The 14,140-nt window shown below is 39.6% G+C and overlaps 1 protein-coding gene across 1 annotated transcript in view; it reads right to left on the bottom strand.

The window, feature by feature from the left end:
* Nucleotides 1-11,842, bottom strand: part of LOC115766571 — a 46,740-nt gene extending 34,898 nt beyond the window's left edge. Inside the window, exon 1 of the mRNA XM_030710554.1 lies at nucleotides 11,763-11,842. The gene's annotated coding sequence lies outside the window, so the exon portion shown is untranslated. The remainder of the gene's footprint in view (nucleotides 1-11,762) is intronic.
* Nucleotides 11,843-14,140: the final 2,298 nt, after the last annotated feature.

The following is a 14,140-nucleotide window of genomic DNA, read 5'->3' as shown; positions in this document are numbered from 1 at the left end:
TTAAACGGTTTGAGTTAGTTTTCAAATGAAAAAAAAAATGATACGCAGCTTGCCCATTATATGAATAGCGCTCTTCTGGGTTTTGTCACATGAACCGCTCCAGTACACGTGCTTAGCTCGCAGTGGTGAGCCAAAGGTGTGCCTTGCTTGAGCCACGAAAAGTAAAAGTAGCAGCCAGCTGGCAGTGGAGAGCAACTTCCAACTGGCAACTGGCTACAATGCATGAGTTGCCATTCATAATATTAGCGCGTCGAGGCGATGACGATGACAACGAGGACGGAGACAAGCTGGAGCAAACAAAAGCTCGAGCCATGTGCAAGGACGATGTTATGGGCTTAACATCGCATTGGCAAATATATATAGAGGCCAACAGTTGGGGGCAGGAGTGCCACAAACTACACGTGTACGCAAAGCAATCAACAAGCAGGATACGAGGCGAATGAGTAACATAAATAATAAAAATGAGAGTTGCTGGCGCAGTCACCTCCTTCACAAGGCACCGGCCCCCTCTGTATAGCACTCACAACATTCGCATGAATGATGTCTGAATGGTAAATGTGTGAGTGGCAGGTAGGCTGGCATGCTGGCAAGGATAACTGAACTGAGGGCGCCGCACATCGTGTCGAGGGAGTCCCCGCAGCACGATTGCCAGAACGCTGCTTATTTATGCTGCGCCTATTGGCTCCACTTGAGACCCGAGAGCCCAGTGCTCCGACCTCACACCCCAAACCTGAATACCAGGACTGTCTGCCCTATTACAATCTAGCGTAAATAGAAAATATTTATGTATTATGCAAAGCGAAATGCGTCGTACACATCGAGTTGAATATTCGGGACGTTGCCAAATAATGGAAACCTGTTGGCTGAAAATCTAATTTTCATGCACGCATCGAAGCCGACAACGAGGCCAAGGTAAAAGTCCCCCATGAATCCCAACGTGTAAATATACACAAATTCACCGATCTGAGACAGGTTCCTCGCACACTTCAAATACCCACGCAGCATCTCATGCATATAACTCACCAGTCGAGCGGTTGGCATAAAGTCGAACCTTCACATGGGTATTTAATTTGGGTTTACGCATCTATTGCCTGCGGCAGAAGTATATGAGAGTGGCCAATGCAGACGCCAAATATACGTTTCCTTTGCTATATATATTCTATATACACATATTATGGGCAGTAGCCAAGAGAGATGGCCAATTGTTTACGTTCCTATTGTAGATTTGTGCAGCCTTGAAATATAAATCGTATTGAGCAAAGGCAACCTCTAGCGAGTTCAGAATATACTGCTTGAATCTGGCAAATGTAAATACATTATTTTTTGTAGGTCTATATAACTTTTAAGGTAATGCAAGGAGAAGTCTCATTTAAATTTGGCCCATATTTTCCAGTCGGCTTAGCTGCTTTCCAGACTAAATTTTAAAATAAAAGTCCCTTGCTTCTTGTAAATATTTTGTTGGTTTGCTTTGCTCTTAAATTTTCCACTTATTGTCTACCATTCTTGTTTTATCCTGAGTATATCTGCCTTTAAATTGTCAGCTCTTTAAGCTGCTCAATTCATTTTGTTGATTTTCGATGTAGTCATTGTTTAGTTTTCCGCAAACCCCCACAGACTCATGAAATTCTGCATGCCAAGCCAATTTGCATAAGTGATTTGCTGCTGCTGCTTCTTCTACAGCTGAGTAATGTCTGCTGGATTCTAGTTCGCTTCACATGATCTCTTCATTCACACCCTGCGGCGCATCAATATGCTGCTTTCCTTCATTGAGGTAAACTGCGTCAAAATGGGACAACGTGACGCCAACAAATTTATGAACACAAACTCTACATGCAAAACGAATTCGAGACTCCGGTCCGGCTTGCTCCGGGAGTTGGAGACTGGACCATGTCACATTGGCAGCTTGTAGCTATTGTTTAACTGGTGTGGGGCTTGGTGAGGCGCATGGTGTTTGGCTGCAGTACGTAAAATTAATTAAAAAGGACGCATAGCGTTAGTCAAGGATTGTTGGCAGAGACTGCGCCAGACAGTAGAGACAAAGGACAGACTTCAACACACACAATGAATGGGCAAAAAGATGTCAACACTTTATTCAAGATGATGACGTCGTCGTCGTCGTCGTCGTTGTCGTTGTCGTTGTTGTTGCTATGCTGTCCATTGTTGGCTGTCATTGTTTCATATTGCTCTTCTCATCGTCGGCGACAACGACGACATCCTTCGCCGTCCTTCTGCTGTTTATGAAGTGCCAGGATATCTGCACGTCGCCTTAGAACGGGCGCATTGTTAATAATAGAATCTTCTATTTTTTTCTGCTTGTTTCGCGTTACAAACTGGCAGCAACAGCAACAACTACAAGGAGCACACTTATTCTTTATTTTGTTTCCACTTGAGTCTGCAGGGAATTTCCTTTGAAAGAGGTTACTTTGCTCTTTCAGTTTCTGTTTCTGTTTCAGTTTCAGCTTCTTTTCATTTCATTTCACATAACTTTTGTTTTACTACTTGGAAGTATTTTCTTTTTAATTTATTTTTATATATTTTTATATTGCTTGTTTTTTTTCTAGCTAAGTATTTGGCACAAGTGTTTAGCGAATCTTTTTGAGGAAGCGGCTTGTCATTTAGGTAATTGTATTTATTAGTTTATACGAAAGTATTTTCCAGAGTTTCATTTCTTTGAATTTTCCCCCCGCACACTTTTCACCACATCAAATCAAGTGCAGATTTTACCACAAAATTTAAGATATGTGTGTACTAGATAATTAATTAAATTTTTTTCAGGAATCTTTACTTTTCATTTTTGGTATTCCTTCCTTTTAGCAAAGCAAATATTTTAGCTAATAAGTTTATGCTGAAAATCACAAAATTTAAAACTTTTGCATCAACTTTCTAAGCCACTTGGCTTTAGACACAAAAATTCTTGCCAGAAAGCCACATGAAATCGAAAAGAATTTCCGAAACGTTCTTAAATTTTGCCAACTACAACTGTTAAATGTCCTGCAGCCTCTGTGCTGTCCGTTGCCCACAACAATTTATTGCACTAAAATACAAACTTGAAAAGTGCATAAACCAAATTGCGTTTCACATGTTGCGTTGTATATTTAGCAAAATGAAAAGCAAATAAGTTCAAATTGCATAAAATTTTCGGTGTGAAAATATTTGCCAAGGAAAATGCAATGGCAAGCATAACAATTTTTAACATTTTTCTTCTGTTGCATATTTTTTGATAAAAATACAAATGTGTGTGTATACTTTTATTTATACACATATGCACGGCATACATATTATTATTATTTCAACGAATTTTTTTAATTAATATCAAAAAGTCAACGCGGCGCGCATTGTCGGTCATTTCCCCTGGAGGGATCAACTGGCAGGACATGGACACAGGACACGAAACAGTGAGCGGCCACAGAGCACGTAAAATGTCAATGCCAACAAAAGGAGGAATTAAAAATAACAAGAAACGTTGAGTTGCTGTGGTTGAGTAGGTTATACCCTGCAATTATTATGAAGAATTTAAGTATTACAATCCAGCATGTGATATTTTCTAAAATATATCATCAAAAACAAAATCCTGATAATTCAAAATCTTGTAATAAATCATTCGAAATGTAAGTTACAAATAAATAAGTAAAACTTTTCCTTAAACCCCTTCTCTGAGGTGGTTTGTTAACTAAAGGCACACTGCAGGTATTATCGGACTGATTACTATTTTCTTTCTTGAATACAGGGTATACTGTACCGCAACAGCTGAAAGTCATAAAATATGCATATATGTGCGTATAGTTGCTATGTAATTGTATTCTCTATAAATATGACAAAAATTGTTTATAAAAATGGAATCGAGCCCTCGCCGGCTTCTTCTCGCTCATGTGGCCCAAAAACTGTTGCATTTTTTATTTATGTATCTTTCCCTTTCTCTCTCGCTGTTTGGCTGTCGCTTTGTTTACTTATAAAAACGAAACTGATTTTTATTTTTGTCGCCGCAGGGTTGAAAAAAAGGAGCAGCCAGAGCGAAGCTCATGGGGCTTTCACCGAAAAATTCCGTGTAACAAGCCGAGAAGTGTGCCAGGACACCTACACCTGCACCTAAACATCCGCCCACCTACACACATACACACACACACATACACCCTCGTTTAGGTACTCTGGGGATCCTTGGCATTTTTCAAATGGATTACAAAATGCTTGGAAAATTATTTTCGAATGTGCCGCCAGAGAGTTTTCGTTGCCTGGTTCAACATTTTGCAGCCCTTTTACTCAGAAGTTAACTGTGGTTGTCAGCAAGAGGAAGAGTTATGGAGGGTTAGTCGAAGGGTGGGGGGCGGTAAATGCAATAGCTCCGAAGGTGGTTAAAAGATGTTTTATTGGCTCGCTCGCTTGTTTTCAAAAAAAATTTTCGTGGTAAAGGTAGTGACTTACTAGAAGCAATGCGGCTTGTGTGGATGAAGACTGTGTTGCTGTTGGGGAGTAAGGAGGCAGCTTCTGAGTGGTATAAAAGGAAATGTGTACAAGGGGCCATCTGCCGGCTACGGCTCTTTGTTGGCTGTGAATGCGTTTTGCGGTTTTCATAGGCTACGCACGTGCCAAAGGCAAGTTTGGTTAGCTGTGCCTGCATGGGTGTGTGTGCGTGTGTGTATTAATTGATGGTTTCTATAGCATATATATGTATATATAAGTTTATGGGTGTGCGTACAGGCAAACAGGATCTGCTACTCATGGCAGCAAGTGGGCGTCTCTGCCGACTGTCAACTTAATTGGCTGCGGTGTGAAATTAATTGGATTTTTACGCACTTTATCTTTGTTTTTAATTACCACCCACAAGTTAACAATCGCAGCTACTGTAAGCAATTTACACAGCCAGTTGCTGTACGCTATTAAATGGGATAGTGTAACACAATTGTTTACTTATAGAATTTTCTTTGGAACAAACTGCATTAATTGAGCATTTAGTTATCGATTTTCCCTATCGCACTTGTAAGTAAATGGACAGCAGCAACAACTTTATCTGGCGACCATTAAATATCTTATGCCCCTCCTGCTGCCGCGCCTTATGCAGTAATGTACTATGAATTATGATGCGTATGGCACGCTACAACCACCACAGAAACTAGAACAATACCTGTAAATAACACACGCACACACACACATACACACACACATAAGCAACCGGCGACGGCACTTTGGACATTACGGAAAGTTCCCTAATTCGCCGGCCAGACGCTCTGCCCTAAAGCTGACGCCAACCAAGCCCCCGGACACTCTCTTTAATGGAGATTAACTTTAACACACAACAACGACAACATATAAATACGCCGTTTAGGGTGTTCGGCTTGCTTGTCTCTGCGATACCCTTTAATACGCGCTTAATTAACATAGAATATTTTTATTAATAACAATACATTTCGTTTAGCCAAGTTAAGCCATCAACTTAATCAGTTTAATAGCAATATTTATAATACAAATTCAGTGAATTCTTTAAGTTAAAGAATGCGATTTTTTAGTAAAACATTAGGTAAGCACATCATATCCTAAATTATTACCACATATACAGGGTATGCACAGTTTATATTGCGTTTTTGTGTCCCCGGCTCACTTTGACATATGCACGGGCACACGAAACAGCAACACGCAGTCTAACGCTGAGGCTGAGGATCCGTTTAGGCGAGAAGGGGCTAACTTGCTTGGAGTTCGCGGCGGGAGTCACGGGCGCTGGGTCACGCACAGGGCACAAATTTTTCATCGTTAACAGCCATAAAGAAGGCAAAAACCAACGTGGCTGCTAACAGCCAAGTGGCTATCCAGTGTCTGCCACTGGGGTGGTGCAGGGCCCTGTGCCAGACCGCAGCTAATGCAAAAACAAACACAGCGGCCAAACAAATTTACACAATGCACACATACACATACCTTGCAAAACAGGGGACGCAGTGGCCAGACGGAGAGGCATAGAGTATTGGGTAAAGGAAGATGAAGAGATTTAATGCAAGATAACCCACACAGGCAGCGGGTGCTAATAACAAAACAAGCGACACTGGCAACAACAACAACAACCGCAACAACAACTACAACAAAACTTGATTGCGGTTTTTATACCCTGAACCCATTAAAAATGGGTATAAGGGTATATTGTATTTGTGCAAAATCCAAATGTATGTAACAGGCAGATGGAAGCATCTCCGACCCCATAAAGTATATATATTCTTGATCAGCACCAACAGCCGAGTCGATCTAGCCATGTCCGTCTGTCTGTCCGTCCGTCCGTCCGTCAGTCCGTCCGTCCGTCCGTATGTATGAACGCAAGGATCACAGAACCTATAAGAGCTTGAAATTTTAGATGTAGATGCTCCTAGTTCCCGCGCAGACCGATTTTGTTTCCGATAATCGATAACTTGCTCCGTTTCCAAGCAATCGATAAAATCGATATCGATATCCTGTTTTTTGGGCAATTTTGGTAAATAATAAGAGCTAGAGTCACCAAACTTGACATATAGCTTCTAAAATAGAATATATATATGCATGTGATGTTGGAAGAAGAGGGTTCAGGGTATCCCCTAGTCGGGAGCTCCCGACTAGAACCTCTTACTTGTTTCTTTTTAGAACCACGTACTCCCCTTTGTCGGCAACTGCTTTGGGCGCTTTGTGCCTCGTGGCTGTTGTCGAAGTTGCACAACGGACAACAATTAAAAAAGGGTTGCAAAAATTATAAATAATTTACAAAAATTTAATTGTTATGCGAACTGTGCGAGCAAACAAAGCTGTCGTCGGAATATGTTATTAGTAAGCCACAATGGGCAAGGATTTAAAACAATACTTTTGTTCACGTTCTTTTTTTGCGCCTTTGCATTTATCTTGGAAAAATTACATCAGAAAAGTTATTCTACTTGTGTTTTCAACATTATTTATATAGCCCGGGCAATACCGGGTAAGTTCGTCTAGTATTTACATAGGCTACTTTGTAAGTTGTTGTTGTAAGTTGTATGATTAATGTTTCTCTTGCTTTAGGTAGCATATATGAATGCATGGGACTAGTATACATAGAGAAGGAACTAGTATATCATATCTGCCAAAGGAACTATCGTAGGAAGATTAACTTCTTTTACTTATTTCCAAAATATATTCAATAAATTTATCACATACAAGAATCTTTGTGCTCCTCATTTCTAAGAAAATATCGTCAGCATGGAAAATTATCCCAAATCTTCAATATTTTTACAAGGGTATTTAATATTGACCTACCAGATATAACTGTTATGTTTTCCTTATCTGATAACAGCTACATATGTAGAAAAATTGTACTTTTTCCCTATTATAATCACGCAACTCATTTTCTCAACATTACCTCACTGTGCGTTGAATAGTGCGTCACAGAATTCAACAGTGGTTCGTTCTTGTTCTGCATTTATAATATTGGCCGTGGCCGCAGAACACATCTGTTGTGTGTGTCTGCTTTGTGCGCTTTTGAGTGTGGCGCCAACGTCATGTGCATGCCACCTAGCTAGAATCTCTCGTCGGCATGTCCCCTTTAACCATTGCAATCCCTTTTGGCGCCACAGCACTGAGGTCTCGGCAAAAGGGGCGACTAGGCGTGAATTATGACCTATTGAAACCTCAAACAAGTCGCACCACAACAACAACAGCAACAACAACAACAACAATAGCAGAGAGCACCACATAGAGCGTTACAACACCTACGCTCCCTGACTCATTCCGTCATTTGTTGAGCAACATATTTACTCCTTTCATTCTCTCACTCTTTTATTCTCTCTATGGTTCACGGGGCTACGTTACGCCAGCAATTTTTACTTTATGACTTTATTTTGTCCTCGTTTTATGCATTTTTTATGCTCGACGTCGCGGTTTTTCTCACTTTGTTGGCCAACAACATATCCCCTGCCAGTTCCCGATCCCCATTAGAGAGTATTACCACCCGCCGCCGCCGCCGTCGCCGACGTCTGTGTCTGGTGTTGTTGCGCTTCAGTTTAGTTCTTGTTGTTGTCGAAAGAGTTTTTATTATTTATGCATTATTTAGTTGAAGCGACAATTATTGGTTGTTAGGAAGTTTTACGAGCCCAGAGGATAATGTAAGACATGTGTGTGGGGCATAACTTATGCAAGGGGTCCCCGAGGATGCACACACCCCCGACTGACTAACAGACAGACCGTCAAAGGCGTGGCCTTTTAACCCTTTTGTCAGACACATTATGAGTCAACTGACACGCTAAGTTGAATAAAATTCCAGCATGGTTGTGGGTATAGAAAAGTGAGTTCTTATAAATAACCCAATGGGAAGGTAATTAGAAAAATGTAAAAAACACAAATCCGTAACTAAAGAGCATTAACTTTCTTTTATAACTGGCAAAACCATTAAACGAAACTGTTATAGCATAACTAGTGTACAATCTGATAAAAATATAAATGTAATAAATAAAAAAATGAATAAAAGAAAAATAAATATAATATAAACAGAAAGCAGGTTAAATATAATTAAATTTAGCTTGTGAAAATGAAATTAATTTTTTAGAGAGTGAGAGAGGAAGGAGAGTGGGCTGGCAGTTGGGTGGCTGAAGCCAATTTATTGGAAAAAAGGACGAAAGAGAATATGAAATGAAATGAAATAAAATGAAATGAAATGAGGAAAAGCACGCGCAGCACTGTGCATAAAAGAGGCAACTGAATTATGTACCATAATAAAAAGTTATGACTGTAAAATTTTTTAATTGCACATTTGGGATTTTTTTTTGTTCTTGTCGTTGCTTATTTAATTTTAAATTCAAGCACGGGCTGTTAACGTTTTTCTTGTACCTTCTATGCTCGGCGTATTTTTGGCATGTTTTCATTAAGCGCTTTTTACGGACGGGCGGCAGTAAAACGACTTCATCGACATTTACCATTCAAATTTGTCACGAGACAATGACAAAGTTTATTTTGTTTTTGCGGTGCTCGAAAGTGAAACAAAAGCTAAACATTTCCAACAACAACAAACAGCTGTTGTTAATGCTTGTTGTTGTTGTTTTCTTTGTTGCTGCTTTTGTTTTGACTGGGCAAACATCGTCAGGCGGTTTTTTGTTTATGCGAAAAATGAGCGATTAATGGCCTTTAGGAAAATGTTTTTCACCGGCTTTTCCTCAATTTGCTTGTGAGTGTGTGCTTGGGTTATGTTTGTGCTGTTGCTGTTGTTACTGTGTGAATAAGGAAATTGAATTTATTAGCACAATTTTGTGGTTGCGGTGGCTTTAAAAACTGCTGAGTAAAAGAAGATGAATTGGGGTTTACAGGTTCACTTGATGCATTAAGCTTATTCTTTGAGGATCTGGAAAAAAATTATACCCATTAAAAATGAATTTTATGATGCAAATAATCATATTGTTTTCAGCTTTACATTTTTTATTTAAATTAAATATTTTAAATTGCATTTCTGATGAGCGTATCATTATCAGGAAAAATTATTTCTTAATTGTTCCTTTTATTTTTTACATACATAATTGAAATATTATTAAAATTGTTGTGTTATGTGTACTGGCGTTAAATTTCACATTAAAGAAAATTATCTTAATCCTCGGGCTTACCAAGCCTGCAAAAATGTTAACAAAGCCAAAAACTTTTATAAAATTCCGAACAAAATACTTGAACTGAATTTATGTATGTGATGTGCCATTTGGGCTACAGCTAATTTGCTTCCTGCTTCTCTTTTTCTGCATTTTAACTTTAATCTCGCCAAGTAAATTTACAAATTAATTAAAACAGCAAACAAAACGGCGACAAAAAAGGACAAGCAACAGTCGCTCGATTCCGCGGGGTGCGGACCAGAAGTCACAAATTTCCAAATAAAAAACTGTGCCGACAAAAAAACCAAAACCGCAAAGCAAAACCAAAACCAAAAGCAACAGCAACACCACACAAACACAAACACACACACACCCACACACACATACACACATATATATAGAACGAAAACAAAATTAAGGCACTAAAAACAGCAACAAGCAACAACAGCGCGCAAATGTCGGTGAGTAGTTGAAAAGGCAATTTTCACAAGCGTCTGGCTGTGGCACACAACATGGAATAGGAGCCGCTAGCCAGGACCAGGACCAGAACCAGGACCCCAACCCCAAGGACCAGTATATGAAGGGACACCGCAACAATAACAACACCATGGACAACAACAACAACAACAGCAATAAGAAGAACCACAACAAGGACAACGACAAAGAGTCCGTCGCGCCGACGGCAAATGTAAAAAAGTCAAAACTCGGCGAATCGCATGGAAAGCGCGCAAGGCTCGGAAAAGCGCGTAGAACGCACAGAAATAATAATAATAAAAGTGGGCAGAGCACCGCCGAGTGGATGCCAGTTGGTGGTGGGTGTTGGTTTTGACGGTTTCAGTGAGCACAGTAAATTATAAATTAACGCTGCAGGCGACACGAGGTCAACGTGGACGAGCGGTGCTCCCGTGGCAGCTACCTTCCAGCACTCTGCACCGCCAAACCTAACCTAGTGGTTTTTGTGTTTGGCTCTTGGCTTTTTATGCTCACACACGCGCGTGTGTGTGTGTGTGTGTGTGTTGGTGATGTCCTTTTCACGTGCACGCCAAAAACTCGGCACGCGGCAAACTGACCGCAACAAAAAAGGAGACCAAGGGCAAAGAGACGCATGGCACGCAGCCAACTTGAAGCGTTCAAGTGGTTCGGAAATTGGTGGCCAAGGAGCAAAGCGTGGCACATACTAAAATTTGTGTGGGGATTTTGAAATTAAGCTGGGGCAAAATGAAACGACAGAACGGAAAAAAAAAACATCAAACTCCAATTGAAATTAAGATGTGAGTTAAGCATAGCTTAAGAGCTGTTAGGGATAGAAATGAAGTTGTCCGACAAAGATTTATAAACAGTTTTGGGGATAATTGAAAGTGGAATAGCAAAGAAAAATTAAAAATCTGGTAAAGCGTGCTATGCGCGGACAATTTATTTATACAAAAGTTTACACTACATATGTTAGGTTTTTAATACTTATTAAATTTTTAATATTTACTTAAAAACATTGCATAGTATGTGTGCGGGGTTTTTAATACATATAAATACGGGAACACACTGGCAGGGAAATAATTAATATCATTAGACAGGATTCTCCAAAATTGTGAATCGCCCCTTTTATATATCATTATTTTACATTTCCACCTACTGGCGATTATAATTGGTTTTATATTATTGTAAATTAATGGGTAACAATGGTCACAGAAGCTGCTCTGAAAAAAATATAATAATAAAAATGCTTAAAGCATAGTTCGCTAACTAACTTTCTAATTGCCCTGCACATTTAACTAAGCACTCAAAAGGGCGGATGCTAGGGTGCAGGGGGGTTGATTGCGGATTGACCAGAAACGGTTGCAAGTTTACCAGGTATGGTAAATATAATACGCATGACAAATATGCGGGTAACATGCAGTCTGGACGGGGGCGTAAACATCACGGCATACAGGATACGCCCCCTCTTTTTTTAACCACCCAACCCCACACAAACCCATTGGTTTGATTGGGGCGTAGCGCCGTTTGGGGGTCACTTGCGACACGCGTGCACAATTAAAAATTTTCATTGACTCAAAACATGGACATGAACGGACATCCGCCAGTGGCTGACCCACAGTAAGCGTGTGTGCGTGAGTGGGCAGGTGGGCGAAATGGGGGGTGGGTGGCATAAATTAATGTAAAATTAGTGTTATGCAAGTGGAGGGCATACATAATGTTAATTTATTTTCAACATATGCAAATTACTTTGTTATTTAATCCTTGATGTAATCCGCTTTTATCCCGATTTCGTTTTCCTCTTTCTATTCGTTTTCGCTTTTTCGTATTCGTTTTTGTTTTCCTTGTCCCGCTCCGCTGAGCGCTAATTTAATAATTTACACTTTTGCACACACACACACACGCACATACACCCACACAAATTTTTTTGAGCAGCACAGCTGCAGCGTTCATAAGCTGCATTTGATTTAACGGCAACACATAAAAAGGACACGCTCTCAATTTGGTTGCTTTGTTTTCATAAAGATGTTGGCTTTAAATCTTGAATATTTCTCAATTGTTGTTTTAGGGCCCGAGGAACAGTTTTTTTGTTTTCGTTTTGGTTTGTTTTTTGCTTACAATTAAAACGATCGTACAAGGATTGGGCTAAATGATGCACGCGTTGGTCAACTGGTTGCCGCAACAGATCTTGGCTTTTTAATCGCTATTTGGGCAGTCGAATATATAGTCGGATAATACGATATAACGACGACGAGAGCGACGAACGTACGCACGAACGAACGAACGCGAATCGGGTTTTAAACGTAGCACCAGCCGCGTCCACAACCAGCACGCTTGAAACTCTCGGCAATACTGAGTGGACGCTTAGTTTACCAACACGCACGCATGTTAACTAACAGAATTTGTGTGTGGTACGCATTGCTCTCAGCAACATGCTGAGATATGTGGATTGTGGTATGCTCGCATGCGCTGCTGAGAGCGGCGGCTGTTATCTGCTGAGTACAGCAGCTGTTAATGCGGCAGCGGTAAATGCATTCTGTTAACTGGCTAAAGAACTTTGTGGTGCAGAGCTGGACAATTATGCAGCCGACTATACTAAGGCATGCATATTAGTCCTTTTTATTTAATGCATGTCATTAACAAGTGAGCCAATAAAACTGTCATTATCATCATCATCATAATTATCATAAATCAATGTCATTAAGTTCATATTTTCGACTAATTGGCTGCCATTAATCGTAATGTGCCCGTTGTTTGCATAAAGTTTGATTAATATGTTATCTACTTACATGGAAGTACTTTGTGGGTCTTGGCAATATGTCTTGAATTTAACAGCATGACATACTTTCTTGCATGCAGTCCACAGAATAAACATAGCGCTCACTTTGTGTTAGCACTCTGTTGCTATAGGTTCTCTGCAGCTCTTCTTGTGGATCTTAAGTGACTGTTAATGCTAACGGTCTAGTTCAGCATTGGCTGACTTTTTAGGAGTTTTGGAAATACGTTTAAAAATGTTAAGAAAATTGTTTACCGGTAGCCATAGTATTAGAAATATTTTAATGTTAATGTATTGATCCTTGCCAAACTTTTGATCTATTTAATTATATATAATTATTAATCAAAATAATAGCTTTTGAGGATCGTCTCTAAAGAGAACCATTTACATTCACCCGCTTTCATTATGTTGAAAATTCGGAGTAATGAAATCCACATGTAGCCAAAGAGATTTTAGCGCTGTTAACGACAAAGAGTAATTTGTAAAGCTAATTTTCGGACTAATGTTAGACTAAAATAGTTAACATAACTTACATTTAAACTGACCTACACAATACAAATCATGTAACGGTTAGGTATGATTTACAGACCATAGCTCATTTTGTTTTATGATATCAGATCCAGTTTTATTTTCGTTTTTATTGGGTGTAACTGTTGGTAACTATTTCCCAAAATAAACGGGCTTAAAATAATTCATTTTAATTATGTTGGGCCGGACACTGAAAAGAATTGATTAAATGAAAGCAACTATATTTTGACATGATTTAATTACGTGCCGTATTTAAATTTGTGCTTACTTTTATTTCCAAAGAGAATTTCCTATAATACCTTATTTACCAAATACCGGGAAAGTAATCGGGCTCTGAAATCGCTGGCAAAGCAAAACAGAAGCGATTTTATTTTGATTTTTATCAGAATGTAAGTGATTAAATCAGAAAATGCGCAACTTAACCTGAACCTCTCGGTTTTGTTTATTTGTGTTTTGGGGCGGTGAATGCAATTTGAATACGGCTAAGGATAAAGCAGAAAATGCGTTGGAATCTGCCTTTTAAAGTATCAGAATACAACAAAAACCATTCACGTCAAGACAGGCCAACAAAGGTTGAAAAAATAACAGCGATTTTAATACCAATTAGGATACTTTTTCAGACTTAAATCGGGCTACAGCAAATGAAATGCGAATGAAACGTCAAGACGACGTTGGCCAGGGCAGCGAAGGAAATGTGCGTCCAGTAACAACAACAACAACAACAACAACAGTAACAACAACAACAGAAGTGCAGTGGGAAACCTAAAGAAATGGAACCTGTTCATCTGGGCACTCGGCAGGTACGAGGGCACAACAAGAATAA

This window comes from Drosophila novamexicana, unplaced genomic scaffold (genome assembly GCF_003285875.2).
Source record: "Drosophila novamexicana strain 15010-1031.04,08,12 unplaced genomic scaffold, DnovRS2.1 tig00001209-arrow-arrow-pilon, whole genome shotgun sequence".
NCBI classification, from domain to species: domain Eukaryota; kingdom Metazoa; phylum Arthropoda; class Insecta; order Diptera; family Drosophilidae; genus Drosophila; species Drosophila novamexicana.
The sequence above is the reverse complement of the archived record's forward strand: the minus strand, read 5'-3'. Positions and strand labels throughout refer to the sequence as shown.